Source organism: Trichechus manatus, unplaced genomic scaffold (assembly GCF_000243295.1).
Source record: "Trichechus manatus latirostris isolate Lorelei unplaced genomic scaffold, TriManLat1.0 scaffold00009, whole genome shotgun sequence".
Classification (NCBI taxonomy): domain Eukaryota; kingdom Metazoa; phylum Chordata; class Mammalia; order Sirenia; family Trichechidae; genus Trichechus; species Trichechus manatus.
In genome coordinates, this window is record NW_004443945.1 from 21,771,712 (window position 1) to 21,789,072 (window position 17,361).

The following is a 17,361-nucleotide window of genomic DNA, read 5'->3' on the forward strand; positions in this document are numbered from 1 at the left end:
AACGTTCTAGGAACACTAAATCTACTCATCGCCTCCTTCTGAATTCAACACCTACCCCACTCCTGATCAACAAGCCTACTATGGCTAGCGTGCATAATGGCCTTCATAGTGAAAATACCACTGTACGGCATCCACCTCTGACTACCTAAAGCTCACGTGGAAGCCCCTATTGCAGGCTCAGTAGTTCTAGCCGCCATCCTACTGAAACTAGGGGGTTATGGCATAATACGAATTACCATCTTATTAGACCCCCTAACAAAATCCATAGCCTACCCATTTTTAATGCTCTCACTATGAGGTATGGTAATAACCAGCTCAATTTGTCTACGACAAACCGACCTAAAATCTCTTACCGCCTATTCATCTGTCAGCCACATAGCATTAGTAATCGTGGCTATCCTAATTCAAACCCCATGAAGCTTCATGGAAGCAACCACCTTGATAACTGCACATGGACTAACCTCATCCTTACTATTCTGCCAAGCCAATTCTAACTATAAGCGAGTCCATAGCCGAACCATAATCCTAGCTCGAGGCCTACAAACCCTCCTCCCTCTAATAGCAGCGTGATGACTACTGGCCTGCCTTACAAATATAGCTCTACTACCCACAATTAACCTAATCGGAGAACTATTTATTATCCTAGCATCATTTTCATGATCAAACTTCACCATCATATTCATGGGACTTAACATACTATTGACAGCCTCATATACCCTCTACATACTTATCACAACTCAACAGGGAAAAGCCTCACACCACATCAAAGCCATAAAACCCTCATTCACCCGGGAGAACACTCTTATAGCCTTACACATTATCCCCCTACTACTCCTGTCCACCAATCCCAAAATCATCTTAGGACTCATATACTGTAAATATAGTTTAATCAAAACATTAGATTGTGAATCTAATAATAAAAGCTTAACCCTTTTTATTTACCGATAGGGCACAGGAGGATTGCTAACCCTCCACTCCATACTTAACACTATGGCTCTTTCAACTTTTAAAGGATGGTAGATATCCATTGGTCTTAGGAGCCAAAAAATTGGTGCAACTCCAAATAAAAGTAATTAACCTATTCTCTACCTTTACCCTGATTACACTGACTATTCTCATCATCCCCATCACACTAACACCATCGCAAATTTACAAGACAGCCAACTTCCCACATTACGTGAAAACAACTGTCTCTTACGCCTTCATGACTAGCATAATTCCTGCTGTAATGTTCATGCACTCAGGCCACGAAGCTGTAATCTCTAACTGACACTGAATAACAATTCACACACTAAAACTCTCGCTCAGTTTTAAACTAGATTACTTCTCTCTAGTCTTTATGCCAGTAGCCCTATTCGTCACATGATCAATCATAGAATTCTCGCTATGGTATATGCACTCAGACCCCTACATCAATCGATTCTTTAAATACTTACTTCTATTCCTAATCACTATAATAATCCTGGTTACCGCCAACAACCTATTCCAGTTGTTCATCGGCTGAGAGGGAGTAGGCATAATGTCATTTCTACTCATTGGGTGATGGTACGGACGGACAGACGCCAATACGGCTGCACTCCAAGCCATAATTTACAACCGCATCGGAGACGTAGGATTTGTCGCAGCCATAGCTTGATTCCTGCTCCACTCTAACTCCTGAGAGCTCCAACAGATTTCTTAGCAGGTCCAAAAAACGACACCCTGCCCCGCCTAGGCCTTCTACTTGCCGCTACGGGCAAATCAGCCCAGTTTGGACTTCACCCGTGACTTCCATCCGCCACAGAAGGACCAACGCCAGTATCAGCCCTACTCCACTCTAGCACCATAGTAGTGGCCGGCGTATTCCTTCTAATCCGTTTCCACCCACTTATAGAAATAAACCCCTCAATCCTGACTCTAACGCTCTGTGTGGGCGCCATCACAACACTATTCACCGCTATCTGCGCATTAACACAAAATGACATCAAAAAAATTATCGCCTTCTCAACCTCCAGCCAACTAGGACTAATAATGGTTACCATCGGCATTAACCAACCCCACTTAGCCTTCCTACGTATCTGCACCCATGCCTTCTTTAAAGCCATACTATTTATGTGCTCAGGATCTATTATCCACAGCCTAGGTAATGAACAAGACATTCGCAAGATAGGAGGACTCTACAAAACCCTTCCCCCTTCACCACTACTGCCCTAATCATCGGCAGCCTAGCGCTAACGGGAATACCATTCCTAACAGGCTTTTACTCAAAGGACCTAATCATCGAAGCCATGAACACATCCTACACCAACGCCTGAGCCCTACTAATTACTCTCGTTGCTACATCTATAACAGCGGTCTACAGTACTCGAATCATCTTCCTTTGCCCTACTGGGGCAGCCCTGTTACCCCGTACTTACCCAAATTAATGAAAACAATCCTTTCCTCATCAACGCCATCAAACGTCTTATACTGGGCCGCATTTTTGCTGGATTCATAATCTCATCCAGCCTCACCCCCACTACAGTACCCCCCATAACCATGCCATACCACCTAAAATTTGCAGCCTTAGCAGTAACCCTCCTGAGCTTCGCACTAGCCATAGAACTAAGCTCATTCACGTATCACCTCAAATTCGACTTCCCACTTCACACATACAAATTCTCAAACATACTGGGATACTACCCTACCATTATCCACCGTTCTCCCCCATACCACGTCCTCAATACGAGCCAGAACTTAGCATCAACTATCATAGACCTAGCTTGGCTAGAAAAATCTATCCCAAAAGGCCTAGCGTCAATGCAAAAATCCGCCTCAACCGCAATCTCAAACCAAAAAGGAATAATCAAACTATACTTTCTTTCCTTCCTTATCTCCCTGATCTCAGGCCTCCTACTCGTTATTTAACGCCCTTGAGTAATCTCAATGACAACAAAAACACTAATAAACAGTATTCAACCCGACATTATCATCAGCCAACACCCACGACTATACAATGACGACCCACCGGCATAATCTTCACGGATAAGCTCATCCCCCTCCCCACTAAAAACCATTCAATTCTCCAGACTACCTGAATCCAGACCAACCAGCTCAAACCCACCTCCACTGAATAGATACACTACAGCAGCCCCCTCCATCAACAGACCCACAATCAGCGCACCCAGGACTACAACATTTGACCCCCAGGTCTCTGGATACTCATCAGTGGCCATAGCCGTAGTATAACCAAAAACCACCATTATCCCTCCCAAATAAACCAAAAACACCATTAAACCCAGAAAAGACCCACCAAGACTTACAACAACGCCACACCCCACTCCACCACTAGCAATCAACCCCAACCCCCCGTAAATAGGAGAAGGCTTTGAAGAAAATCCAATAAAACCAACCACAAAAAGAACACTTATTACAAAAACCACGTACATCATTATTCTCCCATGGACTACAACCATGACTAATGACATGAAAAATCACCATTGTCTTTCAACTATAAGAACCCCTAATGACGAACATCCGAAAATCACACCCACTAATCAAAATCTTAAACGACTCCTTCATTGATCTCCCCACTCCCACAAACATCTTGTCATGATGGAACTTCGGCTCCCTACTCGGGGCATGCCTAATTATCCAGATTCTTACAGGATTATTCCTAGCCATACATTACACATCAGACATACTAACCGCATTCTCTTCGGTGGCCCACATCTGCCGAGATGTTAATTACGGTTGGATCATCCGATACCTCCACGCCAATGAAGCATCAATATTTTTCCTGTGCCTCTATGCCCACATCGGACGCGGAATCTATTACGGCTCATACCTATATTCCGAAACCTGAAATACTGGTATCGTACTACTATTCACAGTAATAGCTACTGCCTTCATAGGATACGTCCTCCCATGAGGACAAATATCATTCTGAGGGGCAACCGTAATCACCAACCTCTTATCAGCTATCCCCTATATCGGCACTGACCTAGTAGAATGAGTTTGAGGTGGGTTCTCAGTAGATAAGGCCACCCTCGCCCGATTTTTCGCACTACACTTCATCTTACCTTTCGTCGTAACCGCCCTGGTGGCCGTCCATCTACTGTTCCTCCACGAAACAGGATCCAACAACCCCACAGGACTAATCTCTGACTCAGACAAAATTTCATTCCATCCATACTACTCCATCAAAGACCTCCTAGGCCTATTCCTCCTCATCCTAGTCCTACTCCTACTGACCCTATTCTCCCCAGACATGCTAGGAGACCCGGACAACTACACACCCGCCAACCCACTAAGCACCCCACCCCATATCAAACCAGAATGATATTTCCTATTTGCATACGCCATCCTTCGGTCTATCCCTAATAAACTAGGTGGGGTCTTAGCCCTAGTACTCTCTATCCTAGTTCTAGCACTCCTCCCACTCCTCCATACATCCAAACAACGGAGCCTATCATTCCGACCCCTTAGCCAATGCCTATTCTGAATTCTAGTGTCCGACTTAATCACACTCACATGAATCGGTGGCCAACCAGTAGAGCACCCATACATTATCATCGGCCAACTAGCCTCAATCCTATACTTCTCCATCATCCTCATCTTCATGCCTGTCGCAGGCCTAATTGAAAACCACCTACTTAAATGAAGGTCCTCGTAGTATAACGTATTACGACGGTCTTGTAAACCGTAAATGAAAACTCATCTTCCGAGAACATTCAGGGAAGAGGTTATCTACCTCACCATCAACACCCAAAGCTGAAATTCTACTTAAACTACTCCCTGCGCTAGAGGCTATGTACTTCGTGCATTATGTGCTCCTCCCCATAATAGTACTATATATGTTTTATCTTACATACACCATCCTATGTATAATCGTGCATTACACTACATACCCCATGCGTATAAGCAAGTACAGTAAGGATCATGCTCCAAGACCCACAGTGGGATATGTCCACTGTAAAACCTCTACACCACGGATATTCTTCAGCCCTATAGGTCTCTTGATATTGCATAGCACATTAAGCTCTTTGTCGTACATAGTACATCCCTGAGATAATTCTCGTCAACATGCTTATCATCTCCATTAGGCAGTCCTTGGTCACCAAGCTTCGAGAAACCAGCAACCCGCTCGGGTAATGTCCCTCTTCTCGCTCCGGGCCCATAACCTGTGGGGTTGTCTATACTGAATCTATACCTGGCATCTGGTTCTTTCTTCAGGACCATCTCACCTAAATTCGCCCACTCTTTCCCCTTAAATAAGACATCTCGATGGATTAATGACTAATCAGCCCATGATCATAACATAACTGTGGTGTCATGCATTTGGTATCTTTTAATTTTGGGGATGCAACGACTCAACTAGGCCGTCTGAGGCCTTAACACAGTCAAACAACTTGTAGCTGGACCCAAATTGAATATTAAGTACCGGCACTATTTCCCATAAGGTGCTATTCAGTCAATGCTCAAGGACATAGAATTTATCAAGCCCCAATTCCCAGCACACGCACACGCACACGCATACGCATACGCGTATGTTAAACCACAGAATTATCTCACACAAACCCCCCTACCGCCCTTAATTACCCTTAACTAGATTTCTATAAGTATTTTTTTGATCTTGTCAAACCCCAAAAGCAAGATATACTGTAGAAAAGTAAGAGTACGGGTAAACTATGAAGACCAACCCGCTAACGCTTTAGCCAATTGAGATAACTCCTTTTCCCACTAATACCGATATGCCACTCTAATTCATTCATTTTCTTTTTAAGAGCTATGTTCCTAGATTTGAAACCCATGGGTCTTACAGTTTTGATCAAAATGGTCCCCCACATATTCCTGTTAATGTAGCTTAAACTTTAAAGCAAGGCACTGAAAATGCCTAGATGAGTCCACTCACTCCATAAACATAAAGGTTTGGTCCTGGCCTTCTTATTAGTTTTTAGCGAGCTTACACATGCAAGTATCCGCACACCAGTGAGAATGCCCTTCAAATCATTACTGATCATAAAGGAGCAGGTATCAAGCACACACTCGTGTAGCTCATAACGCCTTGCTCAGCCACACCCCCACGGGATACAGCAGTGATAAAAATTTAGCCATAAACGAAAGTTTGACGAAGCCACGCTAACACAGGGTTGGTAAATTTCGTGCCAGCCACCGCGGTCACACGATTAACCCAAATTAGTAAGCATCGGCGTAGAGCGTGTTTAGGAGTAAACGCATACATCGAGTTAAATTAAATCCAAGCCGTAAAAAGCTGAAGATTAGACAAAAATAATCCACGAAAGTGACTTTACCAGCTCTGAATACACGATAGCTAAGACACAAACTGGGATTAGATACCCCACTATGCTTAGCCTTAAACCTCAATAGCTTCTAACAAGGCCATTCCCCAGAGAACTACTAGCAAAAGCTTAAAACTCAAAGGACTTGGCGGTGCTTTACATCCCCCTAGAGGAGCCTGTCCCGTAATCGATAAACCCCGATAAACCTCACCACCACTTGCTAATTCAGTCTATATACCGCCATCTTCAGCCAACCCTTAAAAGGTACAAAAGTAAGCTCAATAATAACCGTAAAAAAGTTAGGTCAAGGTGTAGCCCATGTGGTGGTCTAAGATGGGCTACATTTTCTCTCAGAGAACAATTAAACCAACGGACATTATTATGAAATAAATAACTGAAGGAGGATTTAGCAGTAAATTAAGATCAGAGAGCTTAATTGAACTAGGCCATGAAGCACGCGCACACCGCCCGTCACCCTCCTCAAATACCCATAATTATCTTACCACAAACAATTTTAATAACGTATGAGAGGAGACAAGTCGTAACAAGGTAAGCATACTGGAAAGTGTGCTTGGATTACTCAAAGTGTAGCTTAATATAAAGCGCCTGGCCTACACCCAGAAGATTTCATACACATTGACCACTTTGAACTAAACCTAGCCCGACTCTCCCCAAACAAAACTACCACAATCAACTAAATCAAAACATTCACTCACCTACTAAAAGTATAGGAGATAGAAATTGAACTCAGGCGCTATACAGACAGTACCGCAAGGGAAAGATGAAGATGAAATTACAGTACAAAGTAGCAAAGATTAACCCTTATACCTTTTGCATAATGAATTAACTAGAACAATCTGACAAAGCGAACTGTAGCCAGAAACCCCGAAACCGGACGAGCTACCTGCGAGCAGTCCAAAGGACGAACTCATCTATGTAGCAGAATTTTAGTGGAGTACATCTAATATCCTAAGTTTAACTTGTGGCTAGAGCCTAAAGGTCTCTTGTTAATATGTGTTTTCAGGTTTTCTAGTTTGAGGGCCATGATTTGATGGGTATAGCAAGTAAAATAGCTTAACCAATCACTTCACACATAGCCTCACCGACTGATAAAAGAACAAACACCCTACTTCAAGACTCTCTGAAGAAAATACTAAAAATGAACAGAAATATAGAGACTAAGATGCAGAAATGTGAAAAATAGGAATTAAAGAGAACCAGGCAAAATAAATATGGAAGCTACTGAGGGCAGAGTTTCTGTTTTTTTTTGTTTTAAACCTCAGCTGACGTACTGGACTCTCCTGTCATGGAATCTACTGATATTACTTTATAACCATGGACAGAACAGGTGCTTTGTCCCAGGGTGTCAGAGTAGGGGAAACTGCAAATGTGGAAAGATGCCACTTTGCTGTTCTCGGTTGTTTTTCCATCGCCACTCTCTGAAATGTTGGCAGGGGTCTAGGCAAGAAACTCATTTGGTGGCGTCAACCCTGACTAAATTCACTGGAAAGATGATGGAACCCGAGAGTAAGAGGAAATCCAGCCAGCCAAATATTAATTACCCATGCTAATAATGAATAGCAAGTGAGCTGAGGCCAAGAGGAAAATCTACAGGCAATCCAAAAATCTATTTTTAGCCTCAAACTTTTAAGCGTTCTCCTCACTTACATCTGTCAAGGGAATTTGGTTGATTTAAGTTTTAGCTCCCCTTGTTTTTATAATTTGATATGGTGCTAATGTTGGGGGCAAAAAATGCCACGTTTTGCATAGCTTTTTTGGTTTTATATTTAAGTCTTTGATCCACATATTTTCTTAAGAGCCATACTTGGATATATGAATTTAGGAAGGTACCACAGAGGTATCTTCAAGCTATTTGCATTGCATTTGTACATATACAGTTAAACATACAGACTTGGACAGGAAAATCTATTCCTGGCTTGTTTCATGTAAAATGGTACTATTCTTATTACTATTATGTGTGCGGTTATTATTAGACGCCATGGAGTTGGCCCCCACTCATGGAGACCCTATGCACCATGGATCCATAGGATTTTCACTGGCTATTTTTCAGAAGTAGATCACCAGGCCTTTCTTCATAGTTTGTCTTAGTCTGGAACCTCCACTGAAATCTGTTTGGCATCATAGCAACACTCAATCCACCACTGACAGTCAGGTGGTGGCTGCACATAAGGGGCATTGGCCTGGAATTGCCCACATGGAAGACAAGAATTCTACCACTGAACCACCAATGCCTCACTACTGTCTAGACTACTACACTATCTGTAGACTGTTCCTTTCATGGCAGCTAGCCCCAACTGTATTCCCTATTCTTAGAGAACCATTCTATCCTAAGACCCTAGAGGGGAGCCTTATATACTGAACGGTCCCACCCTTTCTTGTTCACAGTTATGTAGACCAGGGATGGACAACTGCTGTGGGAGCGGCAGTATATTATTGGATCAGTGGCCAAATCAGACTCTTCACATCATTTGAACCAAAGAACTCGAGTCTAACTCTATCGTACATTGACCTGGGAGTCATCCAAAACTTATAAGGGATCCTTGTGTACTGAAATACAAAACGCTGAACTACAGTGGAAAGAATAAAGCAGGTAAACAGAAAGAAGCAGAAATAGAGGACATGGGGCTCCAGAATAATGTTGGTTCTTCATTTTTTTTCAGTTCCTTTTCTAGCTTGAGACCCAGATCAGCTTTCTTCCTTTAGGATCTGTGAGATACTCTGGTATCCTTAAGGTTAATTCCTCATTTTTCTTTAGTTAGTTTAAGAAAAGTTCTGTTACTGGCAAACAAATCCCCCCCAGACATATACAGAGAGGAACATGAGGCAAAGATTTTGACTACCTTATCTTGATTCTGAATGGAACAGAATCCTTGCCATTTCGTGCTTTGAGGTATGTATAGTCAAAGAACAGTCTTAATGAAACAAAATCTAAATTAAAAAAAATTTAGATTTTCAGAGAAAAAGAACTTTAACGAAAATTTTACTTTGAATATTGAATTATCCTGGGAATGGGGAAGATGTTTCCCATGGTCAGTAGAATTGTATCTTAAAAATTCTGAAAGGGGAATAAAACACATAGCTATTTCTCTGAATAAAACAGTGTTAATCCTGGGCTCACCTACAGGTTAATGCTGGAAATTGTTTCATCAAACATTCTTTTAAAACGTCTAGAAGACAAAGCGCACAATCAAATGTCCAGGTGTGAAAATGTTACTAAATTCTTTCAGGTAATAAATGTGAAGCAGGTAGAATGGTCACACCTGAGTTGTTATGTAACCCAATATTCTAAGGAGGCATAATGCAGCTGTTTCCACCTTCTGTTGGTGGGGGCTGTGCAGTAGTGGTTAAAAGCTCAGGCTCTGCCAACCGACTGGGGCTTGCATCTTAGCTCTACCCTTGACTGTGTTTTGTGAGAGAACTTGACAGTGGAGCTGACTTCTGACTCTCTCTAAGCCTTGGTTTCCTCATCTGCAGATTAGAGATAATAGGGTTAATGTGTGGAGTCCGTGAGCTAGTGCATCTAAAAAGTGTTTGACAAGTTGCCTTGCACATAGTGAACTTTCAATAAATTCCAATCACCATAATTAGTATTTCCCCTGTTTGGAATAACCTATCTCTTCTCCCAACTCCCTTTGCCTGGCTAACTCCTACTTGCCCCTTAAATTTCAGTTTGACTTCATTAGCAAGTATTGGAGTGCCTACTATGAGCCGTACGCCTCCAGGAAACCTTCGCATCCCCCTAAACTAGATAACAGACCTTTAATATATTTAATTCTCACCTATTAACTATACCTTTGTTGTCGTTGTTGTAAGGTGCTGTCAAGTCGATTTTGGACTGATAGTGAATGAGTCCATGTGACAGAGTAGAACTGCCCTACAGAGTTTTCTAGGCTGTAATCTTTATGGGAGCAGATTGCCAGGTTTTTTCTCCCACAGAGCCGCTGGTGGGTTCGAACCACCGACATTTTCTGTCAGCAGCCTAGCTCTTAATCATTGTGCCACCAGGGCTCCTTTAATTATATGTAAGATACAATATTTACAATTTCATTCTAAAATTTACTTAGAATTTGAAACATGATCTATTGTGGCTAAAAGGACAAATGAAAAGCTGAATAGCATTAGGAAAAGCATAAGAAACAAGAATGCACATCATTCTTTTAAAAAAAATATACACTATAAAAATTTTAAACCCAAATAAAAGCCCAAAGAAAGAATATAAAATTACCAAATTGCAAGTTCTGAAATAGAATTAAAGACAATTGAATTTTTTTTTTAAACATCACCCCTTTGAATTCAGGTAGAAATAAGGAAAATGCTGTTTCTAGGAAGGAAAAAAATTACCATCTATCATGGCATCAGAACTTAAAATGTCCGCTTTTGCTGTTCTTTTTGTTGTTGCTTAATGTTCGAAATACAAATGACAAAGGAAGGGAGATTCTTTGCAGATTTCATTCCAGCATGTTGCACTGTAAAAGCATCTCCCCCTCCTACTCACCTCCAGAACGCTCCAACACCCCCAGGTGACCTATGTGAACAGTCTAGTGTGAATTGCCCCCCGTTTTTTCCTGTCCCTAATCATATAACCCTATATGGATACACACCACACATACATACACACATGAGTTTTTTTGTTTTGTTTTTTTGGTGATTGTTCTTACTTGTTTTACAAAAATGGGAACACATTAAACACTTTCCTCATCTTGTAGAAATCACTCCAAGTCACCTGGCAAAATGTGATTTATTTTTTAATAGCTGCATATTATCCCTTGGTGTGAGTATTTTATACTTTGCTCAGTCGTTTCTCTGTAATGGGCATTCATTTTGTTTCTGGTCTTTTTTTTCCCCCCCACTATAAATGACATTGCAGGAAATACCCTTCTCAACATTTCCTTAATTACTGGTAATTTTCTTTTTGTGGGATGGATTCCCAGGAGTGTGACTATAGGGTTGGAGGGTATAAATAGTTGAAATTTTATTAGATGTTGCTTGACGGTTTTGTAACAACAAAAAAGTTCTCACACTTTTCCAACAGTGATGTTTGAGAGTATCTTTTTCCTTCCTCCACATCTCAGCCAGTGATGGGTGTTAGCTTTCTTCTCTGCCAGTTTGATAGGTATAAAATAATAGCTCATTGCTATTACGTGCATTTTCCTCACTACTGGTGCTTCACAGAATCTTTTCGTGCGTTTGTTATATTTGGACTTGTTCTTTTGTGAATTGTCTGTTCATATCCTTTCCCTGTTTTTCTACAGAGTAACATGCCTTTTTTCTTGTAAAAGCTCCTGTATGACTGCTATTAATATTATTGTGCTATTAATCCCTCTCACATGTAGTCTCGTATATTAAAAAAACAAACAAACAAACAAAAAAACCCTTTGCCATCAAGTCAATTCCAACTCATAGTGACCCTATAGGACAGAGTAGAACTGCCCCATAAGGTTTCCAGGGAGCAGTTGGTGGATTCAAACTACTGACCTTTTGGTTAGCAGCTGAGTTCTTAACGCCTGCACTACCAGGGCTGCAGACTCATATATACCCCTATCTATTTCCAAGCCTCCACTACTCATCTATCAGTTTGCCGTACTGTGGTGGCTTGCATGTTGCTGTCATGCTGGAAGCTATGCCACCGTTTTTTCAAATACCAGCAGGGTCACCCGTGGTGGACAGGTTTCAGCAGAGCTTCCAGACTAAGACAGATTGGGAAGAAGGAGCTGGCGATCTACTTCTGAAAAAAATTGGCCAGTGAAAACTGTATGGATAGCAATGGAACATTGTCTGATATAGTGCGGAAAGATGAGCCCCTCAGGTTGGAGGATGGCGCAGGACTGGGCAGTATTTCCTTCTGTTGTAGGGTCACTATGAGTCGGAACCAACTAAAGAGCACCTAACAGCAAGAACGTTTCCAAGCCTGTAGACTATCCACTGATCTATTTATCTATTCCCGTGTCATACCATATTCATTTGATTAACACAACTCTATTGTACCTTCTGATATCTGCAAAGCCAATTTCCCTGTTCCTCTCACCCCTCCCTGCTAACGCACATGCTGTTATTTTTTATGCTTTTAGTGGATATTTTTGGCATTTATTATTATATATAAATTCTATAGATATTTGAGACAATTCAAACAAACCATTTTACGATTGCATTTGGAACTGCACTAAATTTATATATTGATCTTGGGACAATTGACATTTTCGTGGTATTAAGTCATCTCAAATCTGAAAATGTTCTATTTAAGTTTGTTCAGACCTTTTTTTACGTGTCTTTTCATGAGAATTTATAGTTTTTCCAAAGATCCTGTAAACTCCTTGTTAAATATATTCCCATGATTTATATAGATTGTGTCACTGTTATAAATAGAATTTCCCCCATTTTCATTTAGAAACTTTTTAGGAGAGTAGAGAAAAACTGACCATCCTTTAATATTTATTTTGTATATGGCACCTTACCAAATTCTTTAGTCTAGAGTCTCTTGGATTTCTAGGTATACAATTATATTATTAGAAAAAGGATTTTTTAATATCTTTTCTGTCTATGCCAGTTATCTGACAACAAAAATGTTAAACAACAATGATTACAGTGAGGCATCCAATCTAGTTCCTGATTTTAATGGAAATGGTTTACTGTATCGTGTTTTATCATTTAGAATGCTGATTGTGATTGGTTTGGGTGATAGTCCTTAGTTGATCAAAAAGTTTCATTATTTATTTTATTTTCATTAGAAACGGTTGTTGAGTTTTCTCAAAGCCCTTTCAGCATCTACTGATAAGATCCTATGGGTTTATTGGTGTAATAGATGGTATAGCTGTTTCCTGAGAGTGATTTTCTGGTAGCAATCCACTTCTGCAGTACTCAAATAAAACTTGCTTGATCTTAGTGCATCTTTTTTTTTTTTTTTTTTTTGAGACTTTGCTGAAATCCATTTGCTAATGTTTTATTTAGATTTTTTTTTTTTACATCTTACTTGAAAGTGATGTGCTGTTGTTAGACGCCGTCTAGTCGATTTCTACTCATAGCCACCGCATGTGACAGAGTAAAACTGCCCCAGAGGGTGTTTTTAGGCTGTAATCTTTATGGGAGCAGATCTCCAGGTCTTTCTCCCTGGGAGCCACTGGGTGGATTTGAATCACCAACCTCTCTGTTAGCAGCCGAGCACTTAACCATTGCACCACCAGGTCTCCTTCTTGAAAGTGAAATTAGGTTTATTATTTTCTCATTCTGTTTTATACTAGATCAGGCAGGAATATTAAAGTTGTGCTACGTTAAATGAATTGGGGAGCTTTTTGTATTTTTTCTCTGACCTGCACTAAATTGAACAACATTGAAATGATCGGTGCTTTAGACATTAGCACCCGGGCTCTAGAGATCCATTTGGTCTTGGTGCCTGTTTAAATGGTAGCTCTCCACTATTTCTTCTGTCATAGTTGGTCTTTTCAAGTTTACTCTTTCTTCTTGGGTCAATTGTAGTCATTTGTATCTTGCTAGAAAATCGTTATCTTCTAGGTTTTCAGTTTTGTTGTCATAAATTTGCTTTTAGTATTCTCCTATGATTTTTAAAATCTCTCCTGCATCTATGATTATACCTCTTTACTCATTTCTCACCTTGTCTCTTTGACTCTCTTTCACTTCTTTGGAATCAGGTTGCTGAGGGTTTTACCTCTATTATTAGGCTTTTTTAAAGAAGACTTTATATTTATTTATCCTTACTCTTTTGGGTTTGTTTTCTCTTTGTTAATTCTCTCCTATTCTTTATTTTTGTTTTTTAAATTGATCTTTTCATACTTTATTAAATGAATTCTAAGTTCGCTATGAGTCGAAATTGACTCTACTGCAAAGGTTTTGTTTGTTTTTGTTTTTTAACAGTAGGAGCCCTGGTGGCACAGTGGTTAAGCACTTAGCTGCTAATCCAAGGGTCAGCTGTTTCAACCCACCACCCCTCCACAGGAGAAATAGGTGGCAGTCCACTTCCATAAAGATTAAACCCATTGCTCTCGAGTTGATTCCGACTCATAGCGAGCCTATAGGACAGAGTAGAACTGCCTCATAGGATTTTCCAAGGGGCCGCTGGTGGATTCAAACTGTCAACCTTTTGGCTAGCAGCCCATCACTTAGCCACTGGGCCACCGGGCTCCCTGCAAAGATTACAGCCTTGGAAACCCTATGGGGGCAGGTCTATTCTGTCCTATAGGGTCACTATGAGTCAGAAATGACTCGACAGCAACGGAATTGATTTGGTTTTTGTTCTTTAATAGTAAAAGCATTTGAGGCTATGTATTTTTCCCTGTAGGTAATTTGTTCTTTCTACTTAGGAGCTTGTAAGATTTTCCAATTATTCTTAGCATTTAGGTGTTTTACTAGGATATGCCTACGTACTTATGATTTCTCTTCAATGGACATTTCTGTCTACAGACTCAGATCTTTCTCCTTATTAGAAAGTTCCTTGTTTGTTTTGTTTTGTTACATTTTCTTCTTCTTTTTAAATTATTTCCTCACTGTCCTTTTTTCCCCTTTCCAGAACTCTTAATGTTTGCCTGTCAAAAGCCCTGAATGTATGCTCCAAATCTCTTATCTTTGCTGTCAAGATTTTCATCTTCTCAAATTTTTGTATGAGAAGATGAATTTCCAGATCACTGATTCAGATTTTAACGGCAGTGACCATCTGTCCTTTAATTCACCTTTTGGATTTTTTTATTAGGATATCATGTGTACGTATGTATGTGTGGTTTCTTTTTTTTTGCAGATGCTCTTGGCCTGTTTAAGTGCTTGAGTTTTTTGTTTTGTTCTCACTTTTTGCTTATGTTTTCATCCTTCTCCTGTCCGCTAGCAGTTTAATTTCCCTGGATGTGTGTTCTAATTGTTCTCCCTGTTCTTCCTCTCTCTGGCTGCCAGGTGCTATCAGGTGGGGTGTTATATTTCTTACTCAGCTCATCTGGTCTCAGATATGATTAATAGAGTATCTCTACAAAGGGAATCCACAGGAGGTGGAAGGCACAGGGGGTCTGCTTGGGTGTTCCTGTGTAGATAGGCAGGCTTGCCATCAGTTCTCTTGCCTCCTTGCTGAGTTACCTGAAGGAAGCCTCCCTCTTCCCTGGTCCCCAGTCTCAAGAGCCGAAAGACTTGGCCGCTCTTGGTCTTTGCAGAGGGAATGAGGAAGACTTAGCACACCTACACAGACAGAATGGGGCAGTGCCCCCTGTTTTCACACGTACTTCAAGGCCCATGTTTCTCTTCTGAGTTCACCCTGGGAGAATCGAGGGTGTACATGATGGGGAGGAATACTCAAAACTAGCACTACTGTAGGCCCTCCTAAGCTATGATTTGTTTCGTATTTTCTAAAATAAATATGTTAATGAAATATGACAGAGTAGCTGGAAAGGGCTATGGAGTCCAACAGATAGAAGTCAGTTTGATGTCCCTTAAGTCAGAATAGAGAAGGTTTAAATAGCAAGAGTTTTTTGCAAGGTGAACATTTCAGGGAAAACTTCTGATCAACTAAGAAACGTCTGCACTTGACAGATTAGAAACCGTGGCTCAGAAGTTTCCATCATTTGCCCAAACTGACCTAACTAGTAAGCTTTAGAGCCAAGATTCCCAACCCAGTGTGTCTGGAGCTTTTAAAAGTCTTCTGAAATCTCTTCCATAAATTCTCCTTGGTCAGGAATAGGAGGCATTTGATACCTGTTACATTTTTAAAGGCTTAAGCAAATTCCATGAATAGCTCACTGAGGGAGTTTCCAGTTTTTTGTTTTTTAATTTTATTGTACTTTAGGTGAAAGTTTACAGTGCAAATAAGTTTCTCATTCAAAAATTTATACAGAAATGTTTTATGACCTTGGTTGCAATCCCCGCAATGTGTCAGCACTGTCCCCATTTCCACCCCGCATTGCCCGTGTCTATTTGTCCAGTTTTCCTGTCCCTTCCCTGCCTTCTCATTTTTGCTTTTGGGCAGGTGTTGCCCATTTGGTCTCATATACTTGATTAAACTAAAAAAAAATATTCCTCATATGGGTTATTGTTTGTTTTATAGGCTGTCTAATCTTTGGCTGAAAGGTCGACTTCAGGAGTGGCTTCGTTTCTGAGTTAGCAGGGTGTCCGGGAGCCATAGTCTCAGGGGTTCCTCCAGTCTCTGTCAGACCAGTAAGTCTGGTCTTTTTTTTTGTGAATTTGAATTTTATTCTACATTTATCCCCTGCTCTGTCTGGGACCTTCTATAGCGTTTGCTGTCAGAGCGATCGGTGGTGGTAGCTGGACACCATCTATTTCTTCTGGGCGAGACTGTGGTTCATGTGGCCCATTAGTCTTTTGGACTAATATTTTCCTTGTGTCTTTGGTTTCTTTCATTCTCCCTTGCTCCGGATGGGATGGGACCAATAGATGTATCTTAGATGACCACTCACAAGCTTTTAAGATCCCAGATGCTTCTCACCAAAGTAGGATGTAGAACATTTTCTTCATGAACTATGTTATGCCAATTGACCTAGATGTCTCCCAAGACCATGGTCCCCAGCCCTCAGCACCAGCAACTATGTCCCTCAAGGAAGATAGGGACCGACCATCTAGGAGGCTTCTATGACTTTGCTTGGTCCGATTGTGCTGACTTCCCCTGTACTGGTATTGTCTTTTCCTTCACCAAAGTTAACACTTGTCTGCTAGCTAGTTAGTAATTTCCCTCTGCACCCCTCCCGTCCCATCAAAGATTGTTTCTTTCTGTGTGTAAATCTTTCCTTTTTATTATTATTTTTTTTATGATAGTGCTCTCGTACAATATTTGTTCTTTTGTGATTGACTTATTTCACTCAGCATAATGCCCTCCAAATTCTTCCAGGTTGTGAGATGTTTTGCAGATTCATCATGGGTTTTTATCGTTGGGTGGTATTCCATTGTGTGTATGTACCATAATTTGTTTATCTAGTCATCTGTCCCCCATGTGTCTGTCAGTTTGTCATACAAGGGGGCCTGCGAGTTGCTGTGATGCTGAAAGCTATGCCACCAGTGTTCAAAGTCACCCATGGTGGGCAGGTTTCAGCTGAGCTTCCAGACTAAGACAGGCTAGGAAGAAGGACCCAGCAGTCTAATT